This window comes from Cryptomeria japonica, chromosome 2, assembly GCF_030272615.1.
Source record: "Cryptomeria japonica chromosome 2, Sugi_1.0, whole genome shotgun sequence".
Taxonomy (NCBI): Eukaryota; Viridiplantae; Streptophyta; class Pinopsida; order Cupressales; family Cupressaceae; genus Cryptomeria; species Cryptomeria japonica.
In genome coordinates, this window is record NC_081406.1 from 107,861,406 (window position 1) to 107,878,076 (window position 16,671).

Sequence of the window (16,671 nt, forward strand, 5' to 3'; positions counted from 1 at the left end):
GAATATAGCACCTCAAGAACTTTGGAGTTGATACATATCAACTTATGTGGGCCAAGAAGGACAAGAGCTTTGGGTGGAGAAGAGTATTTCATGTTGTTCATAGATGATTACTCAAGAATGACCTGGGTAACCTTCCTTCATGACAAGTCACAAGCATTTGAGAGATTCAAAATTTTCAGAAAGATGGTGGAAAATTAAAGTGGACATCGGCTAAAGTGCTTAAGATCTTACCAAGGTAGAGAAATTTCTTCAAATGAATTTGTTGACTACTATGAGAAACATGGAATTTGAAGACAGTTTTCAGCTGCAAGGACACCTCAACAAAATGGGGTGGTGGAAAGGAAAAATAGGATAGTGAAAGAGATGGCTAGGACAATGTTTAATGAGGCCAATATACTAGATATATACTAGATGAAAGTAGTTCATACTGTTCTATACACTTTAAACTAGGTTCAGTTAAGGGTGAATAGTAGAATGACTCCTTATGAGTTATGGAATGAAATGAAACCATCACTCAAATACTTTAGAGTGTTTGGAAGTAAGTGCTTCATCAAGAAAGATGTTGATGGATTGGGAAGTTTTGATTCCCAAAGTGATGAAGGAATCTTCTTGGGATACTCAGCCAATAGCAAATCCTACAAATTCTACAACAAGAGATTGATAAGGGTGGTTGAGAGTGTACATGTAATAATAGATGAAGACCCACACAAAGGACAATCTGCACCTGCACCCTACTTTGATGAGTTAGATGTGGAATGGTGCAAGTGAACCTCATCAAAAATCTATTCATGACCCTAAGGATGAATACTAGGATCATTAGGATGTGTTAGTGTGTCTTATGTTTCATGTATGCAAATAAACCCCACCATGTAAGCCCATGTCACCAGTTAGGCAATTTGAGAAGCCAATTGGGACAATGTGGTAAAAAAGGGTAGTAGATGGTTTATATTAATGTTTAATATGTTTTTGATATGTTTTGTGGTTGATTGGTTGGTCCATGTGTGTGGATCTAAACCTTAGGAAGTATGACAACTTTGTGAGCAAAATTGCAAAAATGCAACTTTTGAGTGCAAAAGTGTAACTTTTTGTAATTCGGTTGGGGAAGCCTTTGAACACCTCCAACCTAATCCAAATTCAGTGGTAAATGGTTGGAGATTTGTATAATCCTTGTGGGATTTATTCCCAAGGTTTCTGTTGTTAGATTTGGAGTTTATGAAGCCATAATACTCAAAACAATTCAACTTTTGCAAAAATTCTGAGTTTGAAGGCATTGAACATGATTGTACGGAATGATTAGAACCCCACCATCCATGTATTAGATAGGGTGATGAATTATTATTATTTTTTTTGTGGTATGAGTTCTTAATCATTCGGGAGTAGAGAGAACCCTTCATTTTACTGACTATGACCCAGAAATTGAGGGTTTGGAGAGGGTTTTGAACCAAAATGGATTTATCTTGCACTTTGGTCCACTAGAAGACTCTTCCTTTGGAGGGATGTATGATAAGAACTTTTATTTTAGTGGTTTTATGTTTTTTTTTAGGGGACGCCTTGTTGTGTGGAGTAAAGAACAAATTTAGGTAGGCATCTCTATGTGACTACCTAGTGCAAGTTTTAGGGCAGTCATCATAGTTTGTCTTAGCGATGGATTCCAAGCGTGCAACCCTAGAATTAGAAGTTTCTCACTACCCCTCACATTAATATTAAGTTTATTTTTGATTTGGTCTACCGGTAAAGGTACTTTCTTTGGAAAATAGGGCTAATTGCCCCTATTAGGTCTCTTAGCCTCTAAAGGGAACAAACCTTATATTTGCGGATCCAACCAAATAATTTTGGGGATCAATATATTTTCCAAAAAGGTGTCCAAAATGATAAGTCATTTTTATGGGTGTGTGGAGTATTTTTGATTTAAGACCAAAACATCGGTATAGAAGGGCTACTAGCCGAAGGGGTAGGTTTACAAAGGAGGTATAAGGATTTGATGCCTAAGATCAAAAATAGTGCTTGAAAGTGGTCTTAGATGTTGTGTGCTAGCCAAATAAAAAATCCCAAGGAGTAGGGATCACTGGTAAGGTACTTTTGAAGAGTTGAATCCTTTTACTCATCTTGAGTAGGCTCATGACTAGTGAGTGTGTGAGTAGTTTCATCCAAGGTGTAGAGTCCTTCCTTGCAGGATCCTTGTGATTAGTTGAAGGGTCACTAGCCTAACCTTATTTAGGATTTTTATTAGGATTTTTTGGTAGGCCTTTGCATCAAGTGGTATCAGAGCAAAGGAGTGTCCTTTGCAAGAGGAGGAGGAGACAAGATGTCAGAAGAAGAAAGATCCCATGAGGCACCTTCCAGAATGACAAATTTAGAATTGAATGTCCTGGTGAAGAAGTAGATGGCAAAGAGTAGAGAAATTAGGACTGAGAATTAGGCCTTGAGGAATGAGATGGACCTGTTGAACGACAGAGTGGAGAGGGGAGAGAAAGATTCTAGAGAAAAAGGGGATGAAGAGGAGATCCCTATGCAGGAAGAACTAGAGGCACCTACAGACCAAAGACCCTTGATGAGTGTCCTCAAGTCCATGGAAAGAAGAACAATTGATTTGAAGATGGATCTTCCAGTATTTGCAGGCAAGATGGAGCCTGACACCGTGATGGAGTGGATAGACTCTTTAGACATTTTTTTTGAAAGTGAAGACATACCAGACCACTAAAGGGTGAAGATGGCCCAATCCAAAATGAAAGGGGCTGCACTAACTTTGTGGAATTTGATCCAAGATGAGAGGGTGAAAGAGGGAAAGAGAAGAATAGCTACATGGAAGAAGATGATAGCTTTGGTGAAAGAAGCATATGTCCCAATAGATTACAATATCCAATTGCCTAGGGGGAGACATAATTTGAAACAAAAGGATATGGACGTGAGTTTCTATACCAAGGACTTCATGAAGTTGTGTGTGAGGACTAAGGTGAAAGAGAGTGAAGATGAGAAGGTGGCAAGTTATCTCAATGGGTTGAGGTTTACAATCCAAGAAGACTTGAATCTCCACACCCTAGAGACAGTCCAAAAGTGTTTTCAATTGGCACTCAAGGTGGAGGAGAAGTTGAAGAGAAGGCAAGACAAGAATGGCATAGGTAAAGGGAGATAGAAGAGAGGAGGAAGAGGATGTTTCAAGGGTAGAGGAAATGGTTTTGGTTATCTGGGAGACTCTGACCAAGAAGGCAATAGAGGAGAGAGCAGTTACAATCGAGGAGGAGGCTACAATCCAAGAGGAAGATTTAGGGGGAGAAGACCACCCTCTAGAGGGAGATCCCAAGGAAGAGGACCTCCTAGGTGATACAACTATAATCAAGAAGGGAATATGACCAATAGGTGTCCAGAGAAGGCTTCTAGCTCCATGGGAGAAAGGATCTAAGCGATTTGGTACAAGAATCTGATTGTCAAAGTGTGGCAAGTGCAAGCACTTATCAAAGTGTAAATTCTCTTGATAGTTATGGATATCATGAAAGAGGAGAGGATCTGATGATGAGGAGAGCAGTAACCACCATGAAGATACCTGACAAGGAGCCTACACAAAGAAAATCTCTTTTCAAAACCACTTGCAAGGTAGGAGGAAAGGTATGCAAGGTTCTGATAGACTCCGGTTCCACTAAAAATTTTGTATCACTTGAAATGGTAGAGAAGCTAAAACTTAGGAAGTTGCCTCACCCTTATCCCTATAAGGTTTCATGGATCACCCAAGGTCAGGAAGCAGTGGTGGAAGAGTAGGCTTGGGTGGAGTTTCAAATTGGATCTTACAAGGATAGATTGCTTTTTGACATAGCCAAGATGGATGCATAACAAATCTTGTTTGGGAGACCATGACAGTATGACTTGAAAGCTCATTATGATGGGTTGAGAAACACCTATTCAATCACCAAGGATGGTAAGGTGATATAACTCTTGCCTCTAATAGAGGAAGAGGTGGAATCAAAAGGGAATGATACAAGAGTGCTAATAGTAGAAGGTAAATAGTTCATGAAGGAGATTGCAGAGAAAAGTGCAGTTTGCTATGCCCTCATACCTCACCCAAAGGTGACAAGGAAAGAGCAGTATGCAGAAGAGAAAGAAGGAGGACCAAAACACATAGAACCGATAGTCAGACAGTTGCTTGATAAGAATCAAGGCATCATCTTAGATGGAATGCCAAGATCCCTACCACCGGTAAGGGACATTAGTCATTGCATAGATCTGATCCCTAGATCTACATTACCGAACAAAGCAACCTACAAGCTCACCCCAGACTAGAATGCAGAAATGGCAAGATAGATTGAAGAGTTGCTTGAATCAGGATTAATTGGAAAAATTCTAAGCCCATGTGCAATACCTGCGGTCCTTGCACCCAAGAAAGAAGGCACTTGGAGGCTTTGCATAGACTCAAGAGCCATCAACAAGATAACCATAAGGTATAGGTTCCCAATCCCTAGAATAGAGGATTTGCTTGATTGCTTAGGGGGTGCTAAATATTTTACAAAAATGGATCAAAAAAGTGGATACCATCATATTAAAATTAGGCTAGGGGATGAATGGAAAACAACTTTTAAAACTAACGAAGGGTTATATGAATGGAAAGTCTTGCCATTTGGGTTGTCCAACACACCTAGTACCTTTATGAGGTTAATGAATGAAGTCTTGGTGGAATTCATAGGAAAATTTGCCATAGTTTACATAGATGATATCTTGATCTTTAGTCACACAAGGGAAGAGCACCTGAAACACATAGATATGGTTCTCAAGAGGTTGCATGAAGAGAAACTAATTATCAATTTGGAGAAGTGTTTGTTCATATAGGAAGAGATCATCTACTTGGGTTTTGTAATCTCACAAGGTGAGTTGAAAATGAATCAAGAGAAGGTGAGTGCTATATTGTCTTGGCCTACATCTAGAATGATGAATGATGTCTGGAGCTTCCATGGTTTAGCAACTTTATATAGGAAATTCATAAGAGTATTTAGTCATATTTGTGCACCCATGCTTGACACCATAAAGGGAGGACAAAAGTGCAGGTCCAGTTGGACCAAAGAGGCAGGTGATTCATTTGAGACATTGAAGAAGAAGGTTGCAGAACAACCAGTCCTTGCCTTACTAGACTTCAACAAGATATTTCAGGTGGAATGTGATGCAAGTCACATTGCAATTGGAGAAGTACTTAGCTAGGAAGGAAGGCCTATTGCTTTTTTCCAGTGAAAAGCTAAATGATGCCAAGAAGATATACTCATCTTATGACTTGGAGATGTATGCTCTAGTATAGTCCTTGAAGAAGTGGAGGCACTATTTATTGCTTAAGGAGTTCATAGTGTTTACTGATAATCAAGCACTCAGTTTTATAAATAGCCAAGAGAAACTTAACCACCGACATATGAAGTGGGTAGAGACCCTACAATCTTTCACATTTACCCTCAAACACAAGAAGGGAGTCAAGAATAAAGTTGTAGATGCTTTGAGCGGAAGGGTTTTGACTGTAAACCAAATCAAGATGGAGAGTGTTGGTATTGATTCCTTGAAGAGTATGTATGTTGCTGATGAAGATTTTGGAGAAATATACAAGGTATGTGAAACTTTTGGTGACCGGTATCATATTCAGTTTTCTGAGTTTCTGAGATAAGATGAATTGTTGTTCAAGGGAGTGCAGATATGTATTCCTAAATGTTCCATGAGGTTGAATATTATTATGGAGAAGCATTGTGGAGCTATGGTAGGTTGTTTTGGCCTTGACAAGACTCTAGACCTTGTAAACAGATTTTATTTTTGGCCTAAGTTGTAGACAAATGTAAGAAAGTTTGTGGAAACATGTGTCATATGTTTGAAAGCCAAGGGGAAGTCTACAAATGCAGGTTTATATCAGCCTTTACCCATTCCTTCTAGGCCATGGGAGAGCATAAGTATGGACTTTGTGTTGGGTTTGCCTAGAACAAGGAGAGGATTTGACAGTGTCTTTGTAGTAGTGGAAAAGTTTAGTAAAATGGCTCATTTCTTGCCATGTAAGAATTCTTGTGATGCATCATATGTTGCAGACCTATTCTTCAAAGAGATATTCCGAATACATGGATTTCCCCTAAACATTATTTCAGACAGAGATGTGAACTTCATAGGTCACTTTTGGAGGACCCTTTGGAAGAAGTTGGGAAATAAAATAGCTTTCTCATTAGCCTACCATCCTCAAACAGATGGGAAAATTGAGGTTGTCAATAGGTCATTAGGAAACCTATTAAGGTTTTTAACAAGGCAGCATGGAGAGAAGTGGGATAATATTTTTTCACAAGCACAATTCTCATACAATGACACCATAAATAGGAGTACTGGTAAATATCCTTTTCAGATATTTTATGGCATACACCCAAGGGGAGTGTTGGAGTTAAGAGATTTACCCAAAGAAGAAGCCATTAGTGCAGATGGTGAAACCTCTGCATCAACCATTAAAGAGGTGCATGACCAAGTCAAGTCTCATCTCCAACAATCTATAGTGAATTATAAGGCTCATGCTAATAAAAAAAGAGAGATGTACAGTTTAGTGTTGGGGATTTGGTATGGGTACATTTGAAGAAGGAGAAACTACCAAAAGGCAAATACACCAAACGCATGCAGATGAAGATTGGACCATGTCAAATATTGAAGAAGTGTGGAAAAAATGCCTATGAGATTAAACTTCCTCTTGATCTTGGATTATAGCCTATTTTTAATGTGTGTGACCTTACACTTTTCAAAGGTACTAATAGTGAAGAAGAAGAACAAATGCAGGTTTTCACAGACAATGACATTCCAAAACATGAATCACCTAAGTTGAGAAAAGTGATTGGCACTAGAGTCACAAAGAAGATAAGAAAAAAGGAGTACATTGAGTACTTGGTGGCTTGGCAGGATAAACCAGACTCTGAGACGATTTGGATGACAAGTGAGAAGATATCTAATCATGGTGTGGATTTACAAACACTGATCTCAAGTGGGCTTCATATCTCTTCTCCCGAGGAGTATGGTGTAGGAGCACCTTATCAACAAGATATTAATGACCTTGAGGATGAAGAATAGGATAATTAGGATGTGTTAGTGTGTCTTATATTTCATGTATGCAAATAAACCCCACCATGTAAGCCTATGCCATGAATTAGGCAATTTGAGAAGCCAATCGGGACAATGAGGTAAAAAGGGGTAGTAGATGGTATAGATTTATGTTTAATAGGTTTTAGACATGTTTTGTGTGTAATTTTTTGGTTCATGTGTGTGGATCCAAACCTTAGGAAGTATGACAACTTTGTGAGCAAAACTGGAAAAATGCAACTTTTGAATGCAAAAGTGCAACTTTTTATAATTCGATTGGGGAAGCCTTTCAATGGCTCCAACCTACTCCAAATTTGGTGGGAAAACATTGGATATTTTTATAAGCCTTTTGGGCTTGATTCTGAAGGTTTTTGTTGTTGGAGTTGGAATTTATGAAGCAATAATACTCAAAATAATTCAGTTTTCCAAGTAATTCTGAGTTTATAGGCATTGTACATGACTATACGGATTGATTGGAACCCCAAAATCCATGGAGTAGATAGGGTGATGAATTAGTTTTCTTTTGGTGGTGGTCTGAGTTCTTAATTATTCAGGAGTAGAGAGAACCCTTCATTTTACTAACTGTGACCCATAAATTGAGGGTTTGGAGAGGTTTTTGAACCAAAATGGCTTTATCTTGCACTCTGGTCCATTAGAAGACTCTTTGTTTGGAGGGATGCAGGATAAGCCTTTGTATTTTAGTTTTTATATGTTTTGTTGTAGGGGATACCTTGTTGTGTGGATTAAAGAATAGATTTAGGTAGGCATCTCTATGTGACTACCTAGTGCAAGTTTTAGGACAGCCATCATAATTTGTCTTAGCGATGGATTACAGGTGTGCAAACCCGGAATTATAATTTTATCACTACCCCCCACATTCCTATTAAGTTTATTTTTCATTTGGTCAACCGGTAAAGGTAGTTTCTTTGGAAAAAAAGGCTAATTGCTCCTATTAGGTCTCTTAGCCTCTAAAGGGAACAAACCTTATATTTGCAGATCTAACCAAAAAAATTTGGGGATTAGTATATTTTCCAAAAGCGTGTCTAAAATGCTAAGTTTTTTGTATGGGTGTGTGGAGTATTTTTGAGTTAAGGCCAAAACATCGGTATAGAAGGGCTACTAGCCCAAGGCGTAGGTTTACAAAGGAGGTATAAGGATTTGATGCCCAAGATCAAAACCAGTTCTTGAAAGTGGTCTTAGATGCTATGTGTTGGCCAAGTACAAAATCCCAAGGAGTAGGGATTGTTGGTATTATGGATATGTTGCTTGGTTTCATTATTGATGTCAACACTTATCAACACTTATCCTTCTGGAGATCTTTGATTATGTTCACCGACAAGTTCAGTGACTTATGTATAGTCACCAGTATTTGGTTCACTTAAAGGTTATATTTTTCACTAGCACTGAGGATAACTTGTTATTATCTGGAGTGTTAGGCCCAATATGGAAAGCTAATGTATTGAGAGGGGAGGGGTGAATCAGTACTCCAAAACTTTTCTTGAATAATAACTTTACTGTTATGCAAAAACATAATAGTGCAGTAACATAAAATAAAGTTAAAGCTAATAGATAACAATCATACATGATTCACTCCATAACACATATATTTTGGTTATGCAGAAACTCTTGGTTAGAGAGAAAAACTGTGGTGGGGATGGCACCCACAACTTCACTACTGCAATAATAAAGAGTGCTCAGTTAGAGCTACATTTTAGCTATTTCTAATAGCTTACCCTGTTAGGAGTAACAAGATCTATTAGATGTACCTTGCTAAAGGATTTTACAACATTTATTTTGAATGTTGCACCTGGTTAGAGGCTTTACAATTTATAGACTTGATTAGAGTCTTTTACCCTATTAAAGGTTTCTCTTTCAACTTCACAATATTACAATAAAATCATTACAAATATTTGCAACTTTACATCTGAAATGTTATAGCAGATTCTATGTGCTCAGAATAGATTACCTTGCTTATAGCATACCTCAGTAACCCATATAGTAACTTGGTAAACCCTTCTATTTACTCTGTTCTTCGACTGCTCTCTAAAAACCTTCTTGGTGACCTCTGTGTCTCTGTAACAGTCTAAAACCTATTAAACATAAATCTATACCAGTCAAAGTAGGAGTCAAAGTGTATTTCAGTGAGGGCTTCTTGACATTCTTGACAACTACGGGATCTTGGATCTTGGGCGCCATTGTAGATTTTAGGTAAAACTAGCAAACTATCCTTAGGGTTTGATGGTTTACAAATGATAGATGCTTCACACTCGATAGATAATAGCAATTTGATAAGATCGGTAAACTAGCTTGACAATGCGATGAGATTTGATGTAAATACCTTGAAATTCACTCTAAATGAAGTTTTGATCGCCTTGATTCGCTCTGCTCTACTCTTTCAAAAACTTGGTGAATGTAAATGACCGCAAAAATGCTTTTAAGTACACAAAATACCTTGTCGGGCTCCGTGCAGGTTAGGTCAAAACATTAAATGCACTCGGTTTACCTTTAACCGATTTACTCTCCTTTTATTTGTTTTAACCGAGTAACCAAATTTCCTTCATTTACCGACTTGACAAGCTTCCTGTATTCACCGACTTGATAGGTTTCCTGTAAAGTACTTTTGATAGAATTTCAAACTTACTAATGCATCTTAACTATGCAGATTTTGAATTTTGTACATAATCGAATAGGAACTGTTATGATTTTAACCTTCAGAGAATGCAGTCCTTTCATAACTTTTCATGATTAATTTGGAATAGGTGCACCTAACTCAGTAGGTAAGGTGCTTTCTTCATTTGACACAATTTCCTTCTTTTTCCAAATCATCTTTAATTTTTCTTTTATTTCTTCAGTGTCTCCTCTAGGTTGATCTCTGCGATCTCTAGCTAAATGTCCAACCTTGTGACAATGAAAACATGCCATACCAGGATTTGTCCATGATCTTCAGTTGTTCATTCCAAACCTTATAAAATAGTTGGCACTAATATTTCCATATCTTCCACAACATTCACACCATATCCTTGTATTGTAATCCCATGGTACTGCTGCATATTGTCGGTAAGGATTTGTGTGAGTTTGGTAACCTCTAGTGTTTGCTCGGTGTGTAGACCACATGTAGTTCTTTTGCTCAAGCCAGCACTTCTCAATACTATGTCCATATTTATTGTAGTTTCTACAAAACCCTTTGAATTTTTCTTTCTGATAGTTGTTAACAGACTTTGTCCTACATTGATTAAATGTGTGACCATATTTATTGCAATTGTAACAATAATCATTGGACTTAGAGATATTCGGTTGCTTACCTTTTTTGATTTGGCACATGTTGGCAGTATGACCTTGATTTCCATAGTAGTAGCAAATAGGCTTCTTTCTTTTGATGTTATTCCTATTTCCAGCTTGCTTTGATGACTCTCCTCTCTCGGTAGTATGAATTCCTTTCTCGGTAGAGTCTTTTCCATTGTAACCGAGTCCTGCATCTTTGTTGGGTCTTCTTGTATTCAGTTGCTCATCCAACATCTTTGATGCTTCATAACTCTTCTTTAGTGTTTCTTTGGATTTCTTCTATGTTTCAAGTTCATCAGTCAACCTTGATACTTCAAGTTTCAATGCTTGATTCTCATCATTCTTCATAATTGCTTCATGATGTGCATAACCTAGTTGATCTGTCATATTTTGTTGAATCCCAGTCAACCTTATGATTTCATCATTCTTATCAGATACTAAGACTTCAAGTTGTTGTTTCTCTCTCTGCAGATCTCTTGCTTTATCCTCAGTTGTCCCAATGCATCTAGATTTTCAGTCATCTGTGTACTGAAATGTTCATGTTCTCTTTTCATTGCTTTTAGTTGATCAGCCAATGCTTTGTTCTTTTCTTTCAATACTCCAATCATTTCTTTAGTTTCTTCAGATATACTATGCTCAAATGATGTCTCAATTTATTCCACTAACTCTTGAGAATCCTGCAAGTCATCAGATAATCTTCTTCTTACTTTCAGAGATTTTTGCATTTGCCTTTGCATGTATGCAATCACTTGATTAGCATGATCTAGCTCTTCCTGTAGATATACAATCCTCTGAGATTGTTTATAGCCTTCCATTGATAAGATCTTTCTCTTTAGGTAGTTAAACCCTTTTCCAAGATTCAAGCTTTGATACCAATTGTTAGGCCCAATATGGAAAGCTAACGTACTGAGAGGGGAGGGGTGAATCAATACTCCAAAAATTTTCTTGAATAATAACTTTACTATTATGCAAAAACATAATAGTGCAGTAACATAAAATAAAGTTAAAGATAATAGATAACAATCATACATGATTCACTCCATAACACATATATTTTGGTTATGCAGAAACTCTTGGTTAGAGAGAAAAACTGTGGTGGGGATGGCACCCACAACTTCACTACTGCAATAATAAAGAGTGCTCGGTTAGAGCTACATTTTAACTATTTCTGATAGCTTACCCTATTAGGAGTAACAAGATTTGTTAGATCTACCTTGCTAAAGGATTTTACAACATTTATTCTGAATGTTGCACCTGGTTAGAGGCTTTACAATTTATAGACTTGATTAGAGTCTTTTACCCTATTAAAGGTTTCTCTTTCAACTTCACAATATTACAATAAAATTATTACAAATATCTACAACTTTACATCTAAAATGTTATAGCAGATTCTATGTGCTCAGAATAGATTACCTTGCTTATAGCATACCTCGGTAACCCATATAATAACTCGATAAACCCTTCTGTTTACTCTATTCTTTGACTATTCTCTAAAAACCTTCTCGGTGACCTTTGTGTCTCTGTAACAGTCTTCTTTTATGCATACATACACTTAACTCATGCTATATAAATAGATCTCTTAAAACGGTGATCCAATTCATTGCTTTGATCTTACAAACAAGATTCCTCGAATGAATAACTAAACAAAATATTTCATTGGTTAGATTGATCTCGTAGTCATACACAATCTTCTAGTGCAATTTCCAATGTAATAACGGTTAGATGTGCCTCGATCTTGTAACACATTTCCATATGCATGTCTAGGTTCAATGTATCTGGTAACACGTTTCACTCAATGAATATCAACTCAGTGTGTCATCTTTACTGCTTGGTAGTCATAAAAAGATACTCGGTAGATAGCTTGGTGTGTACTGCATTCTGTGACTACTTTCTATTGTAACCGACTAGATTGTACATACCGAATTCTTTGTGTGTACCGACTGCATGATTCGGTAGTGCTAACTAACTAGAATGTATTGTATGACTTTGAATATAAAAACTAACGGCAACTTGATAAGTAGTAACACTGGAGATCACTCGGTTATGTCAAAGACATTGTTTGGACACTTGGTTTTGGGGATTTGGTTATTGGTCTAATCGGGTTGACATATTTGCTGTTACCGGCAAATTTGTCTAGGTTATGGACCGACATGCATTATCTATTCCAGATCAGCATGACATGTTATGGAGATAGTTTAATCAATTAACATTGTTGTTGAGCCAACATGATGCATCGCATCTTGACTTGTTGTAATTGATTTTTATTGTAATATTCTTAGTGAGCTGACCTACACATGTGGTCTTAGGTTTTGGTATATATGTAAGATCTCTATTGTGAGATTAATATGGTATGAGTATGGTATGTAATAAGGTATTGTAAGGTTGTGATATTCGGTATATGTGAGTATAAGTTGAGCTCCTCACGTAGTCATGATTTGAAGGTTCAAGGAAGGTTTGAAGAAGATAATCAGAGATTAACCGGTACTAAATCCATCATTAAAGATGCTACTTTGAGCAATACATTATTATTAGATTTAATCATCCATTTTGTAGTCACTGTGACTCCAATTTTGTGATTGAGCAGTGAGCTCTAGGCACATGGCCTTTCTGCATGTGTAGACACCATTTGTAAACACATACTATCTGCAGTAGTATCATTTGATTGTGGGTAAGGTTTCCCACCATGGTTTTTCCCCTTATAGGGTTTCCAACTAAAAATATTTGTGTTATGTGTTTTGAATATTGTTTCTCTTTCTATTTCATGCACTAAGCTTCATCGATACTATTATTAACTATTAATCTGTTTACCGACATTTAGTTTGGTTTACCGATATTTATTTTCAAGTTTGGTTAAAGTTGTATATGAGATAAAATCATTAGACAATTGATTCATCCCCCCCTCTCAGTTGCCTCCAGGTCTTGACAATTGGTATCAGAGCACAATCCTCTTTTTGCAGAAGTTTAACAACTTGAGGAGATTCTATGGCAACTAACTATTTCAGGAAGGACAACTTGAAACTTGATTGTATTGAAAAAGACATATGGGATATTACACAAAATGGTTATGTTGGTCCTACACCAAGTCAACCTAATCCACCTACATTGGCTAAGGATCAAGAGAATGATTGTAAAGAAAGAGAAGCACTTTTGAGTGCCTTGTCAGATCAGAAAATCATGGGATTATTAGATCGATCTACTGCTAAAGCTATTTGGGATAAGTTGGAGACATTGAATGAAGGAGATACCACTGTCAAAATTGCAAAGCTAGAATGCTTCCAGGTCAGGTATGAAAATTTGAAAATGGAAGAAGATGAAAGAATTTTTGCTTTTATGGAAAGGGTTAGTGAAATTATTCTGGGAATACAATATTGAGGAGGTTCCTTAAGTGAAGATGAAATTGTTTCTAAAGTTTTAAGAGAATTGGTATCGACATACAAGATGAAAGTAACTGCTATTAATGAATTAAGAACTATGATTAATACATCAACATCTAGAGATACCTTGGTTGGAAAACTTTCAACATTTGAGCTTGAGGAGTTTGGTCCTATTGCTACAATTAAGACAGATTTGGCTTTCAAAGCATCATCATCTGCAACATCTTCATCATTGGCTGATAAATCTAATTAGAGAGCACTCTATGCAAAAGAACTTGAAGATATCAAAAGGGAAAATGAAGAACTTGAAGAACTTGAAGCACTATTTGCAAGGAAAATGCCTAAAGGTCCTATTGGAAGTAAGTATGAAGGTAAAACACTTTTAAATGTTTTAACTATATTAAAATTGGTCATATGGCATCTAGATGTTTGGACAGACATGCAAGATTGAGAGAAGAAGCTAAAAGAACATATAAGCCTAACCTTGAATATTAGAGATATATATTTAAGAAGAATAAAGACAAATCATGTTACTATGCTAATGAAGGAGTTACTGATAATTTTGATGAAGAACCAGGAGACAATGGATGGGATTTTGTTGCAATAACTTAAGATCAACTGACACCGGTAGAACATGCCTTGGTAGCTAAAATTGAAGAAAAGGATGAATGGATTATAGATTCTAGATGCTCACATCACATGATTGGTGATAAAAGTAAATTCTTATCTTTTTAGGAATACAATGGAGGTCTAGTAAGATTTGGAGATGACAAAGCTTGTTTGATCAGAAGAAAAGGCACTATATCTTTTGATGGTGAGCACAATACTGAAAATGTTTATTATTTTGAAGGTTTGAAGCATAATCTTTTGAGTGTTGGTCAATTAGTTGAAGAAGGATTTTAGTTACAATTCAAGAATGGCAAATGCAAAATCATGAATAGAACTGGTTTGGAAGTTGCAACCGGTAATCAAACTAGAGGTAATATATTTCATTTGAATAGCATTGAAAAGACATGCTTGATTGCACATATTGATGTAAATTTTAACTATATTGTGAAGATTGGTTCATCTAAGGTAGTAAGGGATTTACCTAAGATTGTTAAACCTCAGAATCCGGTATGTAAGGAATGTCTTAGATGTTTTTCAATCTAATGTTGTCATCAATGCCAAAGGGGGAGATTGTTGGTATTATGGATGACTTCATCATGTGTTGCATTGGTTTTGTCATTGATGTCAACACTTATCTTTCTAGAGGTCTACATTTTTGATTTAGCACTCTGGTTATATTGGTTTGTTGATGAGCCGACACATTGTGGTCTCGATATGGATATTGGCTTATGCACAATTTCTGATATATGTTTCACTGGCAACTTAGGAAGTTGATGATGAATTTTTATCATCTAGAGATCATTTGGTTATGTCGAAGACATGGATTGGATGTTTGCACTTGGTGTTTTGCATATTGGACTGATCGGGTTCACATATTTGCCTTAATTGGCAGATAGGTCCAAGTTTTGAACCGACATAAGAAAAAATGTTTGAGATCAGCATGACACGTTTTAGAAATGATTTATTGACTGGATAATGTGTAAATGTATTGAGGCCGACATATTGTATTGCACCAAGACTTATTTTGTAATTGATTTAAATGTAATATCTTTTGGGAGCCGACCTAATGGTTAGGTCTTAGGTTTTGTATAAATAATTGTAAGATCTTATTTGGAAGAAGTGTCTATATGTGTTGAGATTATTGTGAAGAGCGAAAACAAGCAGATCCTTGTGCAAATAATGCAGATATCATTTGAAGGTTGAAGGAAAGAATTTTAAAGGTCATGAAGGTGTTTAGTCCTCATGCACAAAGCTTAAATTGGTACTGAATCCAGCATTGAAGATGCTAAATTGAGGAAGTACATTGATTATTGGATTTAACCATCCAACTGTGTAGTCAGTGAGACTCCTAATTTTGTGATTGAGTAGTGAACTCTAGGTGGTTGGCCTTTCTACATGTCCAGACCCCATTATTGTATTCACATACTATCTATCGTAGTATCATCTAATTATGGGTAAGGTTTAACACTGTGGTTTTTTCCCTTATAGGGTTTCCACGTCAAAATCTATATGTCATGTGTTGTGGATGTTTTTTTGCTTTTTGTTTCATGCATTAAGTTGTGCTAGTATTACTATAATTGTTAATTTGTTTTACAGGCACTAAGTTTTAAGTTGGAGTAACTTGTTTTAGGTTGCAATTTATTGACAACTGATTCACCCCCCCTCTTAGTTGTCCTTCCCAGTTCCTAACATTTCATGTATCCAAGGACAACCCAATAGAATATTGTATGTTAAGGCTATGTCTAAAACTTGGCACATAGTGTCCCTTTGTATCGGTCCTACATGAATAGGTAGTATCTCTATTCCTTTGGATGACCTTTCCTCATCATCATAGGCATTGATGGTGATCTTTTTGTTTGGAGCAATATACTACTTTGAGAAGCCTAATGCATAGATAAACTTTAAATTATAGATATTGAGACCAACCCCTCCATCTATTAATACTCTTTTAACTCGATGTTTGTAGACTAAGACTTCGATGTGAAGGGGAGTGTTATGTAGATGACTCAAAGAGACATTATCGTGTTTGAAAAAGGTGAGGTTATGATGCCTTGTCATATGAGTCACCATGGCTTGGAATTTATCAATGTCTAGATCTTGAGGAACATTTGTTTTGACTAGTGCTTGTTCTAAGATGTCCTTATGTTTTGGTGAGAGTTTGAGTAACTTGAGTATGGATATTTAAGCGGGATTTCTCTGCAATTTATTAACCAAATCATATTGAGTCTTGGGGATAGTGGTGGATGTTGATGTATGCCTTTTCAAGATATATTTTTGAACTCTGGCTGTCACATTGATTGATGCATGGTCTTGTATATCTTTGATTTTTATGACATTTATCTGGTTA